Source organism: Alligator sinensis, unplaced genomic scaffold, assembly GCF_000455745.1.
Source record: "Alligator sinensis unplaced genomic scaffold, ASM45574v1 scaffold370_1, whole genome shotgun sequence".
NCBI lineage: Eukaryota > Metazoa > Chordata > Crocodylia > Alligatoridae > Alligator > Alligator sinensis.
This window is the reverse complement of record NW_005842128.1, coordinates 1,798,148-1,818,093: the sequence shown is the minus strand read 5'-3', so window position 1 is coordinate 1,818,093 and position 19,946 is coordinate 1,798,148. Positions and strand designations below refer to the sequence as shown.

General features: G+C 39.7%; 1 protein-coding gene across 1 annotated transcript in view; it reads left to right on the top strand.

Annotated features, from left to right (window-relative positions):
- ADARB2 (adenosine deaminase, RNA specific B2 (inactive)) overlaps nt 1–19,946 on the top strand; it is a 478,856-nt gene that overhangs the window by 224,031 nt on the left and 234,879 nt on the right. The gene's annotated exons all lie outside the window — the stretch shown is intronic.

Genomic DNA, 19,946 nt, shown 5'->3' with positions numbered 1-19,946 from the left:
CTGCTGAACAGAGCTTGCAAACTATATAGCTAAGTGGGTTTAAAAGAATGATTGTGATGATTGAAAAGAAGTTACCAACATTTGGCATTACCAGAAGTTTTTCAAAACATTTTGACATCTCAAAAATATTCCTGTTCCACCCTGAGACAAACTTGAGACTTTCGAAGTTTTTTGTGAAAGCAAAGCAGATCCCAAAGTGGCTCAGGCACTCACCAGGGGTAGGGGACATGTGAGGTCCAGGCCCTCTCAGGTCAAGGATGTGAATATGGGACTCCTATATTCCATGAGACTAACATACTACTTTGCTCTTGGTTAATCAGGGCCTTTCCCCATGTCTGCTGCTAAACCTGTTCAAGTTTGGATACGCAATTTGTCCTCAGGCAAGTGAGCGAGCAGAATGTCTAACTCAGGATTTAGATGGGATGTGGGAGATTGGGTTCAAGTCCCTGGGGCAATGAGTATTATTTATACAAAGTAGAACTAACAATCAGCTCTGACAATCTATGGCAGGGCACTCACCTAACGTAAGAGGGTGGTCCACATTCAAGTTGCTAGCCTGAATGAGGCAGAGCAAGGATTAAAGTGTATGTTTCCTCCATCCCAGGGCATGAACTCACAACCATGTTATTTTCGGGGTAGCATTCCCAGTGCTCCTATTGCTCTCTGATTCCATCCTGAACTAGAGAAAACCTTCCTGCTGCCAGCACTGTTGAAAGTGTTATCTTCCCACAGTTTCACTTCCTGCCCGCAAAGATACTTTCCCAAACATGACTGCAGAATGCAGGTTCTTTGTAAAGAATAATCAGTTTATAATTTGTAACAGACATTTCCAGTTATCTGTAGGAAAGACTGATTTAACTGGCTAACAAGATCAGAGGAAGCAGTAAACCCAGCTACATCGGTCAGAGCTAATCGTTAGGCAGTTATTGTTAGAAGCGTAACAAAAGTGTTGTATTAAAGGAAAACAAGTCAGATCAAACTTCTGAATGAGGGGGCTGCATTTCTTTAGCAGTCTAAAAGGGCTGGGCTTAGAGGCCTGAGGGCTGCTCTAAAGCAAATGAACTTAGCCTTACCATACTGCAGCGCTGAATGTTGGTGCTTATGTGCTTCCTATTGTGATTCTGCCCCTGTCCTGTATTATAAAGAAGGAACTAACTCCACTGCTCAGCGAACAGTTAATACAGTTGTTTCCCTTTTTAACTATAATGTTGTAAGTTTGAAACCAAATATTTACATTTTTCACTCGGGAAGCATTTTAGGGAGCCTGCAAAAAAAAAAAAAAACACCAACAAAACCCCAGAATTGTTTCAGACATGCTGACATATTAAAAACATATTGCCTGAGAAGTGACTATTATAAATAGCTGGCATTGTAGCTCAATACATTAGTGTGCTAGTCTTTTGATTCCTCTATAATTATAGAATGAAAGCTTCAATCCCTGCAGTGGGTGAGCGTTTAAAATTACAGCTGAGGTAGTAAATTACTGGTCCTCAATGTCCTAGTCAGACAGATTGCTTTCAGTTCATGAAGAGGAACTCGATGCTGTGTCAGAGCCAGATTCCCCTGGTGAGCTTAATGTGTTCTATTTAAAAGTACCAGCTGAAGTAAAGGAAATAGGAGAATATTTTACAATTCAGTAGCATAAACACCTATTTTTATTTTCAAAAAACATGCAGTGCCGGTGTTGCCTTGAGAATGCTTACATTATTCATATTGATTTTCGCTTTACACATCCCTGGGAACAAAACCTACCAGCTAATAGCCTGTTTTTATTAGTTTCACTGGACGCTGTTTCAGTAATGGATTTAACTCTCACATGAAGGCAGTGTTGTGCTGCAGATACCTGTTGATGGACTCTAGCCTCCAAGCAGCATCCTAGCTTGAGCCCTGCAGATCAGGACAAGCACACAGAAAATATTAACAGTGTTTTCCAATTCTTTTTAACTCCAGTCAAAGCAGGGACGTTAGTTTCCATCCTCTGACAAATGCTTGTTCCTGAAGAATTTCTGCTTAAAAGGCAAAATAAACAGGCTTCGATCTCTGATGTTAAAAGCCTTAAAATCTAGCAGAATAAAATACTATTTCCACCCCTCCCCATTCTTCTCGAAACCAAATTTAACAGTGATATAAGCAACGACAACTTCAAAGGAATTCTAGCCATGCACATTGAGACACCTTGGCTAATAAGCCAGTTATTTTCACGCTTTTAAATCAAAGCTCTATAAATCATATTTACACACTTAAGTAAAGGCCTCATCCAAAAAAAGCCCAGTGTAATTAATAGGAACTTTACAGTGGGTACTGGATAGGGGTATAAAAGTGATCTGATTTTCATAAATGCCAGACCCTCAAATCCCACATCAGTAGGAGCTGCGGGTCCCCAGCACCTTTTAAAATGCAATAGAAAATGAAAGTGCCTAATTTTGAAATCCAGATTCTGACAAGTAGGTTTGAACATTATGGCCACATGCCTTTGGAATGTATTTAGATAGATAATCTTCCAGCATTTGTGTCATTTCAGAGCAAATCTATTAGTTAAACCCATTAGGTAAGTACAGATAGTCAAAAAGCCAGAGGCTGAATTGATCCAGTCTTCACAGGTTTCTCTAAACTATGTAGATTGGACCCGTAATGAAGCAACTGATGGTATTAAATCAGTTAAATTTGATAATACATTCATCCAGGTCTATCTTAAGCTGGTTTCAGCTGTTCTGCAACAAGTTTACGTGCACTGAACTTCTGTTCTGTTACAGTTTTAAACCAGTTTCCAGTCACTTAAACCGGTTTATGTGTAATGTCTGTCCCTAGCCATTGAGTCCAAATGTCTTGAAAGGAAGGCAGCAACACTCAGGGTATGTTCTTGAAGAAAGTTAGTCGCACTTTGGCAGCAGCATCATTCTGTCTCAGCAAACAGACCAAGCATTAAATGAGCATGAACACCAAATTACTTTGTCAAACATCTAGGTCTAAACTGAGAGACATTGACACAGCACCATGGGGAAAATTCCACTGTCCCCAATTGTGTTGTATTTATTGTGTGGATAAAGAAAGACCCTTAGTCTCCAGGGCTGTCAGTTCTGCTTTAATTCATACTTGCTTTAAAAGTATCAAAGAATGTCTTAGTAACACTGCTTGCTAATAAATTAAACGGTGGGCTAGTGTTTTCAGAGTATCTAGATCACTTAGGTAATTGTGGCTGCAGATCACTTAGGTAATTGTGGTGATCCTGTGGCTAATTGCCACAGGAAATCATATGTGAAAGCCCTAAGTGACTTAGGCACTTGTAAGAATTTTACTTTGTAACTCTAACAACTATCTTGTGAAAAAGAGCATTTAATTAGATTAAACATAAGCTCAGCTCAGAACACAAGCCTTCTAGCCTGTCTGTAAGACTTCCTTAATGATCTGTAAAAAGGAGCTTATGTGAAATACTTAACAGCCACTATCCCAAAATACTTATTAACCTTGATGTTCTACCAGCTTTTTAAAACATGTATGCACACAGAAATGATCCAGAACACACATAGGAAGGGAGAGGAAAACCAGTTGTGAAGTTGAATAGATTTTAAATGTGATATCACTGACACTAGAATCTCATAAAAAAAGATCTAATCCAAACCTGCTCAAGGCAGGATTATCCCTGTCTAAATCGTTCCAGACAAGTGTTTGTCTGACCTGCTTTTAAAAACTTCCAAGCACAGAGAGTCCCTGACCTTTCTGGGTAGCTTGTTCCAATGTCTAATATTCCAATATCACTTTAGTAACAAAGCACTTCCTACTAGTATTCAACCTAAATTTCTCATGTTGCAGTTTAAAACCATTACTTCTTGTCTTGTGCCCTACCGATACAAAGAATAGTATACCAATATCCTCTTCATAATCAACCCTCAAGCATTTGAAGACGGCTTTGAGGAGTCCTCATTCTTCTCCTGTCTAGACTAAATAATCCTAGTCCTTCCAATCGTTCCCTACAAATTATGTTTCCTGGGCCCATGGTACACACTCATTTAATGGCATGATGAGATCTGATTCCTGATTCCAAAAAGAAGGCCTTCTTCTGCCACATTTGCATGGCAAGACATGATTTTGGAATCAGGGATCCTAATTATTAGTTGCCAGTGCCAGGAGAGTCCAAGACCATGAGCCCAAGCTCCTTCTGCTCTGAAAAGTTCAAAGTCAGGTGCATGGGATCACCAATCACCTAAGCCAGTGTTTCTCTCCCCTTTTTTTTTTTTTGTGGAAAATTGCTGAGGGTCTCGGCAGACCACTCAATAAACTTTTTTTTGTTCTACAAATCAAAGCACATAACTCATATTTTAATATCAGTAGTCTGACCTTACAAGTACAGATATTCTTGATAGTTCTGCAACCTTTCTGCAGACCACCTGAATGGAGCTCACAGACCACAGTTTGAGAACGTCTGACCTAAGGAATTTTTATACAGGGATGTGTCATAGTGCTGGGCACTTTGAAAAGTACCCGGTGCTGCGACGCATGCAAATGTATAAGTGGTGAAATGCACGTCAGCTCTGAGAAAATGGCGATGGCACACTTTTGAACTAAAACACCTCGGAAGTGCTTTAGTTCAAAAGCACACCGCCACCATTTCCTGCACGCTGATGTGCATTTCATAGCTTATACAGCTGCACGCAGTGCAGTGCAGTTCATCTCAGCTCACATGTGGAGCAGACTCAATTAATCAAATCTGTGCCGAAGCGGCGGATCTCCGGCACATCACTGGAAAAAAAGTATGTCTATAAATACCCCTACAGTTCAAGACCCAGAGCTGTCTGGAGACCAGAGACAATAAAGGACTGATTGTCAAAACCATGCATCCAGCAATCTGGCTAGAGCTCCCAGGCACAGAGTTTAGAGTCCCCAGAAGGGAAGCCCTTTAGCTCTCTTCTTCCCCCATGAATCCTCAGGCCAGGCACATGTTTCTGTGCGAGGTGGATGGCTTTGGGTTCTTGATTCAGTCTGCAGTACGCTTTTTCTGCTACTCCTGCTTTTCCGTCTCCTGCTGTCGTGCACATAAGCCTATTTTAATGTACATTAAAGCGCCACAAAAAGGTGCACTTTCACTAATCACGTTCAAAGAGGCTAATGCACCTTTTTCTAACACCTCACAATGGAGGTACTAAATTTAATGCACATTAGCAAAAGCACATTAATAAACATGCATATGCACCCATAAGCATCCATTTAAACATGCACAAATATATGCTTACTTCACTTAGCACGTGTGCTACCAGATAGATGTGTGTAGAAATGCCTGACTGAGTTATAGGGGTGTAAGTTGTATCCGTGTTGATCTAAGGACATAGGCAGACAAGGTTCTTTGAGTTAATGCAATATCTTTTATTAAACCAACTCAAATACTTAGAAAATTCTTCTTTGTAAGCTTCTGGTTACAATTATGTTAATATGGATGAGACTCAAACTGTGCAAATAAGGATGCATGTGCCATATAGATCAATATTTACCTGCATATGAGATTGGTAAAAATCAGCCCTTTCAGAGTAGCTTTCTAGTGATTTGTTTAGTTAGGGAAGATTTTATGCTTTAAAAAAGAACAGAAACAATGTTAACCAAAGGCCTAATTCAAGACTTAAGTTTGAACTTAGCTCAATTCTAGAGGTTTTGTTTGGAAATGCTAAACATTGTCTTCTCAATTTGAAAATGTGTAGTTTGTTTGTTGGCTGAATATTTAAAGAACTCTACTTAGAAAAGAGATTTTCAGATGCATTGATCTTGGGAGAGTTAAAGGATGTTATTGTTGGAGGAGGTTGTTATTTTATATATGGAAAAACACCTAATATTTTTAGATATAAAATCTAAACTCAAGCGCTTTCAACATGTATAGTCGGTGCTTTTTACCACGTTAGGATAGACTTTCGGGCATAAGTCTTGCTGCTAGCTTGGGCTCTTATTTCCACTGCACGTTTCACCTCGTTGTCTTTTTTATCTGACCTTCCTGGAAGTCAATCCTTTACGGTGGTGTCATACATTCAACTTAGTATTAAGTGTGGTTAAAACACAGGTAGAGACATGTTTACGCAGTTTAGCACATGTTAAGTGGTCTTGTAGCATTGCAAAGTTGTTCGCTTTCCAGTGAAGGTATCTCCTAATACATCCAAACTTTCATAGGTCGCTGCATTCCAGTGATTTGTAACTGGTGCAAGTTTTACATGTGACATGGCCCTTAGTAGCCATGCTTGGTGGTCATAGTACAATGTTTACAAGAGAGCTATTGCTTCTTTATAAATTGTATGTTTGTGTTTTGGACCCCATGCTTCAGGAGAATTTCAGTTGGATTTAGGAAATATATAGTCATTTCACTGTGATTATATTTCTTTAATAAGCAAAATAGGGTGCCTGCACATGTGTGGAGAGGCTACTCCGACACATGGTAATTAGAGTGCATCAGAGCAGACTCGATTAATCGAATCTGCTGGAGTGTGCTACTTGTCTCTAGGGAAATGGATGTTCCCACTTGCGGAGACGCACTCTCTGTGTTTATATATTTTGAATCATGGTCAGACACTGAATAGTGCTAACCTTGTGTGGCACCCCACAACCCTCTTGGAAAGTTTTCAAGTCATCTCAGGGTGCCACAGCATCGTGGTTAAGAGTCACTGCTCAGTTTATTGCAACGCATTGTTCCCAGTTTATACATTCCAGAATTGAAATAGCCAATTTAGCTAAAACATTGCCATGGGAGCTCTGGTTCAGGTCTGCCTTTCGTTTCAGATGTCAGGAATTTATCTCTACTACTAGAGGTGAATGGATAGTGCATCTTTTCCAAGGTAGTGAATGAACCTGTTCCATTAATATTTGGGGAATCTTAACGTTCATTAAAAACAATTACTCATTTAGCTTTTACAGCTGCAAAATAGCCTTTCAAGGAAGTATGAAATGGAAAATAAAGCTGCGTTGTGTTCCTCAGTTGGCAGATAAATAACTCCTGGGTCAATAGATATTGGAATTTTTTCCAAAGCAACTGTACCATAAAACTGACTAGATTTTTATCAGTTTAATTCAGTTTATTGTTCATTAATCTGTAGGAGTGAAAAGAGCCCCAGGTATAAAATCTGCACAGGACCTTCTCCCCAGCACTCTTTTCCTAATCTGTTTTTTGGGAGTAACCTCTAGATAAACAGGTATCTATTCAAGTTTTAAACTTTATGATTTAAGATCAATGAAATATTGGAAAAAATCCTACAGCTTCTAATCTCAGTCTAAACTACCATTTTATGTAACAGGATCACTATGTTTAAATATCATAAGCATGAGTAAATATCAAATTATATAGCTTCTTTTTTAGCTTCTTTCATTCCTTGGAGATCTCAGAACAGCAGAGACTCCCTATGTCTGAAGAAGGATGTTAGTATCCGAAAGCTTGCACATAACTTTTTCCAGCTATTCAGTTGGTCTAATAAAAGAGATCACTTCTACCCAAAGAAGCTTGCCTGCCTATGTCCTTAGACCAACATGGCTACAACCAAAAACCCTGACAAATTATATTTCATTCCAGAGTTCTAATAATAAAGCTTCCTTGTATATACCATGGTGTCCCAGAAAATTGAAGGAAATGACCCCATGTATTGACTTGATCCATCCTATCTGTTATTTCCTATAAAGATCAAGCCTTCTCCCAGTGAAGCCTTTTGACCAATGACTTTAATAAGAGAAGTGGTGACCTCTTAAAACATTTTGCATCCAGGAGACGATGGTAATGTAGGATCTTTCTCTATAATATATATTGAAGATACCTATTTCTACACCTTAGCCCAAACAAAATGTAATCAGACCTTCACGCTTTAAGGAGAAAAGGTCAGTTGTTCTTTCCTCATTCACGCCTGCTTATATGTCTTCAACTGGTTTTGTTACTGAAAATACCTACAAACAACATGAGCTTAGTTATCTGGGAAAAAATATGAAATTGTAAAACAGAAGAGAGGTGAAACTATGTGAACTTGTATAGATTTGGCTTTTCAGTGGGATTTGCACTTATTTACTTAACAGTTCATTGCTGCCAGGAGATTTATGTTGAGTAGGGAGTTAGTATCGAGTGCTTGCTTTGCACATGGGATTTATTTGCAAGAAATCTGATTGTAAGCACTCTCTGTTCTTGCAGCAGAGACTAGCAAAGAGCCATAGATATCTATTAGGGGCATTACAGGGAATCTCAGAAGGCAGTGATATGTTTTTATGTATGTAGGTTAATGAAGTGTGTCTTCCATCCTACAGCCAGTTGAAATCTCTTACAGCAGCACCACAGACTCTCTCTCTATATATATATAGAGAGAGTATATATATATATATATATATATATATAAATAAATAATTTTTTAAATGTAAAACTGACCTAAAAAACATCAGCTTGAAGATATGTCTGCTCCTGTGAACTCATTCAAAAACACTCAGGGATCAGTTTTTATTAGTCTGTATATATTTGCAGCTATAACTTTTTCCATCCTTGCCTTTCATCAGCGGATGATGCCCTTGTTAGTGTCCTCTCACACCTGCTAAGATTTTCACATTCTCATGAGTATTTGAAAAAATGAACTAGTTGTATTCATAGCTTCAGGTCCAGAAAAATTGTCTGCAAGGATACATAGTTCCTACGAATATGACCCCAGCCTGGATACCAAGCACACCCATACCTGCTATTGACTCCCTGATTCTTGTGACTCATCTGAAGCTATGCCTTACCCTATTCATTGTGCAACTGCCAGAAGGACTAGGGGAGAGCAGCATTTCCTTTGCAATGAAGAGTGTTCAATATTGGAAAGCTCATTGTAGACATAAAACTGCTAACTGACCTTTTCCTCCATCTTCTTTCTGACTTTGTGGCCTGAGTCTGTCTGTCCCCTTTAGCACAACACTGAGGCACTTCCAAAGCTGTATCTTCTAAGCAACAAACAGGAAATGTTGTTTCTGAAGTGGCTGTTAGCTGCAAGGGCCAAGCCAAAGGCAGAGGACAAGAGTGATACATGGGAACTTCTTTTGAGCTGGACAGGGGGTGATCATGGTCCTACCACCTCTTGTTAAAGAAGTGAAAACAAAAAGGCTGAATGACTTTAAACACTTCCATAGGGCACATATGACATAGCTGGAAAATAAATGGGCATGAAAATGTCTACGCTGTGTCAATTAGATAATGAGAGAAAGGGTCAAAAACAAAAAGCTTCCCCTTTATTAGAATGAACTTTCAGTTCATAAAGTACTGAGTCAATAAATTAGATTGAAACTCTTTGGTCTACTTGTAATTATATATTCGAGGTTATCCCATCTACTAATTATCCAAGAAGAGGCACATTAATATAATAATCAGAGCTGAATTATGCTCTCTGGGAACTGAATCCCTGTATTATAAATGAACTCTCTCTGTGGAAATTCTTGTTTTACTGGACTCACATCAGTCTTATAGGAAGATGAGACTCTCCTATTTTTTAAGGGGAAAACAGAGGAAAACTTATAGTGTGTTATTTTACTGAAATTTTAATGGCCTAATAAAAGATCAAATTTAATTGTGTCCAGTACTAAATTGGGCATCTTTTTTCTTTATATACATAATATATTTAATTTAAAATCAATTGCTTTATATTGTATAATTCTCCAGGATAGGTTTTATGGCTTGGAATAATTTTATTTATGCCTAGAGATTTGCACAATATCCTCTTCTTTAGTCATAATACTGAGAACAGGACAACTATTCTCATTAAAAATACAACCCCAGTAAAGGTAAAATGTAGGCATTATGAAGAATTCCCATCAGAGATGTTTAAAATGTCATATTATGATGAGATAAAATTTTAACACAAAGAAGCCCAGTGCTTTCTGCAGCTATTAACAAGAGCTTAACTTTCCATAAAGAACCTAAGTTCAGCTCCATCTCTGTGACCTGAAATCAACCAGGGATTTTATTTGCCAATAAATAGGAGCAGAGATTGTTTCTTATCGTCCTGGGATGACAATAGCTGTTTAATTTGCAAGTATATAAAACCAGTCAAATCTTATGCCTGCCAGCAATACTAGTCACAGTAAATTAGCACTTGTATTTCCTAATCGATTATCTGCTCCTTAAAACTTTATAAATTAACATTTTAAGTTCCAAGCATTGCTGTTTTTCAAAGTAATATCTAATGATTACATTCCTTCCAGGTGGTAATTGATATGCATCTGGCAAAAGACTATGGAAGCATCTGCTCCTTAACAAGTATCCTTCTTTTCACCTGCATGTCCCTACTAACAAGCATCTGTTAGCTGGCTGTATGTATAAGTAGGACTTGGATTTTGCTTGTAAATAAATTTTACCTGTGAAAATCATGTGGTGTGGTGGCAGCATAGTGATCTTCTCCATGGAGAACCCTTAAGGTATTTTTCCAGCTACTGTTTTACAAGCACCAAACTACAGCTCTATTGACCTCATTTAAAACTTCTCTTGCAGCCCCTAGAATAAAAGGAAAACCTTGTGTTTTTAAAGCACTCAGGCAATGGAAAACACTTGAAAATTGTGCAAAGGATGAATGGGGGTAGGGAAACACTGGTAGTTTATTTGTGGGGATGGGGTATTTGCTTTCAGCATCTAAGTTGCATACAAGAGCCTGCAGCTTAAATATCCAGCACATTGTCTGTGCACACTTCAGGTGGTCCTCAGCACATGACTGGTGTTTAACCAAGAGTGATTTAAGTGTACAGTGTCCATGTTTAAACCCCAATTCTTGTCACGTGGTTACAAATGTAGACATACTTACGTACCTGAGTGCCTCATCTGACACTGTCAACACTGATAAGCTCTCTGCAGACTTTGAAAGGATTAGAAACAGAGTTCCTGGCTGTGACTACAAATAGAGTTCCCGCGACAGCACACAGGTATGTCTCTCAGGCACCTCAAGGGGACAAGAATGGGTGCCTGAGAAATGATGACAGTCTGAAAGGGACATCCCAGAACATAGGCAGATGTTGAATTTTGAAAACAGGGGTGCAGATGGTAAATTGCGTCCTTACATTTAAACAACACACATTTTTCTCCAATTAAAAATAACCTAGAAGCTTTACTAATCTGCAGTGGCCTAGGGCTGTAGTATCCAGTTTAAGATTTAAGTAAAAACAAATATAACTTCATTGGAATGAGGAAAAGCAATCTGCAGGGCTGTGAAATAAGGTGGAGCAAGAATCAAAGTGGGCTGCAAGTGCCCCAGTGCACCCCCTCTGGATCTACCCCTGTCCCAGGGTACCAGGAATGTCCCTCTGGACATGTGTCTTCTGGAGCCACCCTCTTAGGGTAGAGGTTATGGTATAAAGAAGTCCAGCTGAAAAAAATAAAAATGAAAAGATCTCAGCAGTATCCTGGATCCCTGTGGAAAGGAAGGCAGTCTCAAACATGTGTTCTGCATAGCTAAGGAAGCCTGGGCTGACTTCTGAGGTTCAAAAACGAGTCCATGTCCTTCCTCATGGAGGACCCCATCAGCTGCTTTGAGACTTTCCCATAGCTAACATAGCTTTTAATTTGTTCCATATGAGTTCCCACATTTCTTTGGATATGGACTGGGGTGTCTTTAACTCATTGCCCTGGGATTATTTCAACATGGAGGTATATACAAGGCATTCAGTTAGGCAGGAAGGAAAATGGTGAGGGAAGTATTTAGAAATCCTTGCTTTGCTTCTCAGGAGTTCAGAACCTGTTTCCACTGTTTTTGGCATTATTAGGAAGGTACTAGGGGCTCTAGCTCAGGTGTCAACAATTAAAGGCTTACCAGCTTCCAGACCCACTTCTTCATGGGGTCAGCAGATTCCCAGGGCCAAATGTCTTTGTGCCTCTCTGGCATAGGGTACTTTTGATAGTAGGGAATAATAACAACACCTTGTTGTCATAGACATTTTAATTGTAGGTTGTGCTTGGTTTTTGTGGGCTATAATAGGTTTTCCAAAGCAAATGTCTTTAATCTCTTTAAGTGCTTACAAAGATAGGGTGTGTTCTGGAGAGTGATATATATAATGTTCTTATGTCTAGAGAAAATCTCATATTTTCTCATGTTGCCATCCCTTTAAACATTTTAAAGACGACTAACTGGCTAGAGATTAGTGTTCCTTCCTACAATGAAATTGGAAAAAATAAGTAGTCCCAATGCTGGGAGTTGGAAACAATCATCCCATGGTGGTGTGGTTGAACCTCTTGGCCAAAAGCATCTAGGGAATGGTTCACTAGTGTCTTTAACTCCTTGATTTTCTGTAGTTCTTTATCACTGAGATATAAAATTGGCTTCCTTGTCTATTAATATTTTCCTGAATATCCCTACCTGGCCAAAGAGCTTATGAGACTGTAGACTGTATTTTAAGAACACAAGCTAGCTATCACCACCTTCAAGTAACACAACAGGATTGCCTCTGGGTATCAGGTAATATACTCTAAAATCATGCACATGTCCCCCAGGAGCATGCCTCTCCAGGTGGACAATCGAGTCTATCCTGATCCAATCAAAGGGAAGTTTTGTCAGTAAGAGAGGAAACAGAGATGATTATGGCCTTTGGGACCATCATCTGGCAATCTGGACAGTAATCTTTTGGCCAACAGCTGGCCAATAAAGTGAGTAAGTACCCATAAGAGCATCTTCTCTTTATCCAGATGTGTTATCTGGAACAAGGGACAATACATGTCAGATGCAGCAATTCCTGACAGTACTGTCCTGAGACTAACACTTGGGTTCTTAACTCAGTGGTTAGGGTATTTTGTTTAATGAAAATCAGGCATCCATCATGGAGCATAAAGTGAGCTATCGTTTGACCTGTTTGGGTGCCATGACTTGGATGTTTACAGAGGTAGTTTGGTTTAGCAGCAAGTGCCCTCTCTGTTCTTGGACAAAATCAATGTTGTGCATAAGTGACCCTAGGTCTAGTAGTGACATCCCTCCAATACTCTCTGATTGGGACTGGGTTATGGTTCAAACCCTGAGCTCCCCTCAACAGGGTCTTCCATTGAGCCAGCCTTAGACTGTCAGTTTAACAGGTCCTTATTTGCACACTCAGTTCCAAGCTATCCATTCCCAAGGATATCCATACTCAAGAGAAGGGCAGTCTCATTGGGTGTGGCATGGTTGTCCACCTGAGATGCCAGTATTCTAGTTGTTGCCTGAGCTGAGGTTCTTGCTCAGGAGGAAGACTCCCTGGTTTCTGACTCTGGTTGAACCTCTCATGGGGCCATAACTAAGTGCCAGTTGGACCACTTTGATTACTGCTGCCAAAGGCTGTGTACACACATTCAAATACTCTGGGAGTATTCTCCCAGGTCTGTTCTCTTGCCAAAGAAACTCGCATAGAACTGCATGTATAGACATTCAAATAGTGAGGCCATGAAGAATGGAGAGCTTGCAGTGATGATACTGAAGCTGGGGTGGGGGAGCATGCATGCATCTCAGGCTCACTTCTTCTGTTTGGAAGCAGATGGTAGCTGTGCATAGGGCAGCCCTGATTGGGTAAAATAGACTGATCATGGTCAGCCTGTGTTTCCCTGTAGTCCAATGTTGGAATTATGAAGGGGGAATATTCTACTCCCTGCTAGAGTAGCGGAGTTCACCAAGTGACACCCTGTCTCCCAGGGGGCAGGGAGGCAGGAAAGGGATGCTAGAGGACTATGTTCTCTTCTGAGAGAAGCCACAGCATGTACAAACCTTCATTCTCCCAGGAGAAACTCTCCTGAGAGTGATGGAAAAAAAAACTAAACAGCTGTACACTCATAGAGAAACTGATTGTCTGTAGGAGGACACAGTACACTCAAGACCAGGATGCTTTGCCTGGGCACTACTGGGTAGAGATGCAGATGACAGTTCCCAGCTGATGGAAGCTAATTCCCTGTGACCTGCCGTAATGGACAGGTTCCTCTTCATTGTCTCTATATATACCTTTTCCATTTCTTCATGACATGTTGGCATTCCCTTAATTTCACCTCTTCCTCTAGCATCCTTTGGTGTGACCTCAGCCACCAGTTGGTCCAACTCTGCTATGTGAGGCACAATCATTACCAACTCTGCTATGTGGGTCCACTAGTTTTGAGTTGGAAATAATCAAATAATAATCCTATGGAGCCATAGGCCAGGTAGGGGGCTGACACAAGGCCCTAATGCTCCCAGCACTAGGTTGTTTACAGATGCAGTGTGATCATGGGTGGGGTTTAGCAGCAAGTGCCTTCTATATTCTTGGACAAAATCCAGTTGTGCATTAGTGGCCCTAGGTCTGATACTCCATTGGGAGACTAAGAGGGGAATAATCAAAACTGTGGCTTCACCTGGAGGTGTGCAGAAAAATAGAGGTGGCAAGCCTTGAGGAAAAGCTGTCGGTGTGGTTGGTTGATCCTTATTTTATTCAGTGGACATTCCTTTCCTTTTTCATGTCCTTGGGTCACCAGGTACTGAATCTGCAGGATCTGTTGGAATTTGACAAGGCTGTGCCATGAGCCCTTCTGCTACAGCCTTAAACTTGCAACCTCAACTGTGCACCTTAGCAACTGCACCACCCCAGTCTGAGACTGTATTTTAAGAACACATTGTTCAAACATCTCCACATTTGGATCACTAACCTACTGTGCACTCCCATGCTATGCACCAAATTTCAACACAATCTGAACAAGCATGTAGTTTTCAGAAAATTAGAAAAGGCAGTCTTTAAACAGAAAGGGGTTATTTACCTTCAGTGTAGTAAAAGTGTTGCTCTACTCTAGAAAAAAAGGAACAAACTCTTCTTCCCCCATTCTCAAGGGTACTGCAAGGCAACTTTAAGAGTGAAATCCAAACCCCACTAAAGTCAAAGAGATTTTTTCAATTGACTTCAGTGGAATCAAGATTTCACCCTAAGGTTTGAAAGCTTTCAATCTTATCCTTGTTTTACATTCCCTGTGAAGTGAATGATTTGGGACCTAATCTTTTTTTGTATCACTAGTGCAGAGGGATGAGATGGTGATGGCCACGTTTAAAATCTTGAACAGAACAGAATGGAATAGACAGGCTTGGCAAAAGGCTGTGTTTTCTGAGCAAACCTTTGAGCAATGTAAGAAACTAGGAAGCATGTAAGAAATAAGAAAGTAAAGCTGGCTGAAGAACAGAGGCTGGCTCATGCTATCTTTAATACTAGTATATGTAGGTCTTCCTTTACAGAACAGAACATGTATCTCATTCAGTCCATTTCATCTGAACGCACCTTGCTGCCCCATTTTGAGTCTGAAAAACCCTGCAAACAGAGCAGTGTCTTAGACGCTGGAGTTGGAAGCTTTTAAACACCAGGGCATTTGCTGCTCCAGGCAAAGCTTTCATCTGTACTGCAAGACACTTCCATTTGTACTTAAGCAAACATAACCAAAGCAATCCCATATTGGCTTTTGTAACATGGCCTCATCGCTAATACCCAGGATCATCGTAGTGGCAAATAGTCAGCTAAACAGGGAACGGTTACATTTAGTCATTGTTTTATTAAAGAATTTTATTTTATTTTATTTGTAGACCATGCTATTAGTTCAGCTCAGCACAGATAAAACATTGTTAGTGATACTGGCAAAAGACAGATTTGGGGTTGAAATTCAATGTATGCTTTCTTGTCTGTTTGCATAATAAAATATGCTACTTTATGGCATGTAGAAATAGGATTTAAGCTGTTAGTCAACAAAGCGTAGAATAATAAAAATATTTACACTAATGAGAAAAAATCAGATACAAATCTGTGCATTCTTCTTAACTACGCAACTTTCCTCCTCATGATAAATTATATTTAAAAAAATCCATACTAAGACTTCAAGGTTAATTTAAACAAGCAAGTTATTTAAATGCAACACTGCTCTTTTGTTAAAAAGATCATACATATCCAGAACAGGTTGCCTTTTCCCTCATGCTTCCTGAAGGCACATGCCCAGGTCACTGATATTTTGCAGTGTGATTCAGGGTCTGTATTCAGTAGCCTCTTTTAAATCCCATGTATTTGACTCTCTCTGAAATAGAACTAGCGATTCCTTAAAAACTAACTCAGCTGGCACATCAGAGAAGAAATAATTTGAGTAGGAGGAGTGAGAAAGGGTATTTTTAGCTTGCAAAATACAATCTCAGTAGTGAACCTGAGTGCAGGGTGAATATTAAAAGGTGCAGGTGCAGAGGCAGATCCAGCAAGGGGTGCAGTGGTGCAGCTGCATCCCTCTTTGATTCCTACTTCACCCAAAGTTTAAAACCAACTGCCTGGGAGGGGCAGCTGCATTTCTATTCAGGACTTAATGGCTCATTGTCATCAGCCTGATTCTTTCTAAACTCTTCATTCTGTAAGGGATAATGACCCTCTCTCCTCTTTAATGGTTTTCAATGGTTCCACTAATCAAGCTGTCCTTTCTTTTGCAATTCTGTCCTTTCTTTTGCAATTCTGCTGGCTGCTCTTGGTAATGTACCTCCTATTTCACAGCCCTGCAGACTGTTTTAATTCTAGCTGAAAACGTTAACTCAGGTGTGTAAATAACATTCACTGAAGCATTGGAAGAGTGGTCAAGAGGCTGAAGAAGGTTAGTTTTTGTTTTATAAATCTGTAAAAAAGATGTATATTTAATTCTAATGACTGCATGACTCATGAAACAACATATTTTGCTTACTTTTGCCTAGTTTGTTGTGTTTTTATACACAATATATAATATAGGATATCAATGCATGTTCCAATAAATTTTTTTCTTTTGCTTTGATCTTAAAATGAATAATATAGTCCTGGGCCCATAGCATATTAGTAATGCTTCTAGTGTCTTTTTAACTGGAGAAAAATGTGTGTTGTATTATATGTGATGGTGCACCATATCATCTGCACTCTCTTTTCCAAATCCTAGATCCATCCACGTGTAGGCAAAAAATACTTAGGGACTTGGGGAGGGCACTGTCTGGCTGAGTGTGTTCTATGCATTCAGCAGAGAAATAGAAGCAAAGACCCCCTGGATCATGTTATTTACTCTACCACTTTGACACAATGTTTGGCCTTCAGTAAGTCATATCAGTTTCCTAGAATTACATTTCTTCATGAGTAACATGGGTTTAATTACACCTCTCTCACAGGGGCATTGTTAAATTGAGGAATGATCCAAGTTGATAAACCAAGCAGAAATGAAGCACCTGAGTCTGGTAAAGCTATCCAGAGGACACCTGGTCCAGCAGTTATAAACCTTATTAAAATCTAATAATGGATGGAAAAATTCCAAAATGGCAAAACACAGGCTCCTAAACATGTATAGAAGTGTTTAGTCTGGGCCGTTAGGTTTCTAGCTCCTGTTATGTTCCATCTAAATCTCCCAAGGAACCTGATCTAAAAGCATTTTGTTTAAGCAGCCATGGTCATTTCCATTCAGAAGTAGTAGTGGCAATGCCCACCTTAGTCTAGTGCTTAGTCCTGTCTCCCAGGAAATTGGAGGTCTATGTTCTAATCCTTCTTCACCTTGAGGTGATTCGATCTACCTCTCTTGCCTCCTTGGAGCATGTGGATCCTCCAGACAATAGAAAAGGCTTGTTTGGGGCACACTCCAACACTCACATTGAAGGTAGTCAGTTGTAGGACCAGGAGAGGAAGCAAGAAGAGGCCTGGCTCTAATTTACTGGTTAGGGCTCTGGATTGGGAGGAGAGACCTGGGCTTTAGTCCTTGTTCTCTGCTTGTTCATTTTAAACAGTCTGTGGTTTTAATCTAGAAATAATCCTGGATATTTTATGGCAACTAATCTAGCTACTCATAGGTTAAATCCTCAAGTGGTGTTAACTAGGTTGTCTGCATTGATTGATTTATTGGCCAAGCATTGGAACAGGCTACCTAGAGAACTTGTGCAATCTCCATCCCTGGAAATATTCAAGAGCAGTTTGGACAAACACTTGGCTAGGATGTTTTAGTTAAGGATGATCCTGCCTTGAGGAGGCTGGACTAGATGACCTTGGGTGTGTCTACACATTGCCCTACGGTGACTTAGCGATGAGCTACGTCACCATACAGCACCCTACGGTGATATAGCGATCATGTGGGTCTACATGTGATCACTAGCTATGTTGCTGTAGCAGCGTGCTCCCCAGGTATAGCGCATCGTTATGGCAGAAGGAAGTACTAAGCATGGCGCCATAGCAACATCACCATACAGCAACATATAGACACGCCCCTTGTGAGGTTTCTTCCAGCCCTATTTTCCTATGATTCTATGATTATACTAAAATTATACTGTTTTACATCAGTCAGCTGTACAGCTGTGACATCTGTAAGGAATCCGTTTCTGATCATGACTTAGCTCCAGATACACTTAGCTCTCGAAGCTTGTTTCCATCCATCTGTAATCCCTCTTTGGCTTGTTTTAACAGAGATTCCAAAAGCCTCAGCCTTCTCCCAGCCCATGTTTAGAAAGAAGTGATTTTATTATCAGCTTTTGCCTACCTGTCACTTGTTTGTTTACTTATATTTCAGCTGCAGGAAGCTTTGACATCCGCCACACAGCCTGGCTTTGATAACAACTCCTTTATCAGAAGTCGCACCCCCGTCCTTGTTCCCCAGTAGCCTCATTTAAGCAATATAGTTCAAATATTACTTATGATGCCAATAGAGAATTCATTATTATTTATGAACTCCTAACAGCATAACTTCACCTTAGATAATATTTCAACACCTTAGATAGCTTTTCTAACACTATTTCACTATATATTTTTCCCAGGCTTGATATTATTTTACCATAAAAATAAATCACTCTGTTCTTTGATTATCATGATTTATGTTGCTGTTTTTAAGCCTGCCTTAGAAATTATTGGAATAGAGATGAACAGAGAAACCGAATAGTTTACCACTCCTTATGATTAGCAGGTGCTTATCCTAGGGGAAGTCTATAGAAGTTCCCTTAAGCAGGATTGCCCTATGTATTAGTCTAGAATCCAGACTCATAAGTCATACTTTTATGACCCCACTGGTCAAGCAGGTAATAATGGGATCAAGAAATGTCATTTAAACGCCTTCAAAAGAGTTCCTGACTCTTTCTGAGCTGTAGTTGTATGTACAAGTCACTTGTTTGCCAATTTTGGTAATCAGCTACCAGTATATGCTAATGTAATTGTCACAGTTAACTTATGCACCTGTTATAGCATTACACCTTGAGGCCTGATTCTAGACTTTAAGTAGGCTTTTAAGTACTAGTCCTACTTACCACACACAACCTTATTATGTCCCTACCAGTGAGCTATGGTCTCCGAGTATTTTCATTATAAAACCTATTTACGGAGGTTTATAAGTAGGTGATGGCATTTTTTTCCTAGTTGAGACCTGTCAAAAAATAGGGTGAAGCCCTGGGGCAGTTTTGAAGTTTTATGAAATCTCTTAGTCCCATGTTTTCAAAGTACAGCACAACCTCATATGCTGTACATTTTGTATTGGGTTGTGCTGTGTTCCTGCTCCACACCTAAGGTTTTGTAGCATATGCTAAAGTGACGTTCAGTCTTATCAAAACACCATTATTTTTACTGGATTACAATGTGCCCTCTAGTTCATTATGAAATATGAGCATTAATATGTGAACTAGTACATCCGTGCACACACATTTCCTAACTCATTTGGACATAAGTATTCATATAAAAAAGTTCAGGGCTAGCTTCTCAGTTGATGTCACTTTACATAACTTTCAGTGGAGTTACCTCTGAGCATACAGTTAAGATCCTGCCCCTCAGTTTTTAAAAGATTTATAGTGACATAAAATATACTATGATTTCTTGACCGTTTTCTTGTGGTCTTGGCCAGGTCTCTATTTGTATCTCGTAATGTAGGTATAAGTAATTGCAGGTAGAAAGTAAATGGTTAGCTATCCAGCTCTGCACACCTGACAAGGATAAAGCTACTGAACTGGCTTAAATTGTGTCCACAAAAAACTGCACATCATAGCATCCACAGGAGTAAAATATCTCTGAAGTCACTAGATCTACCTCTT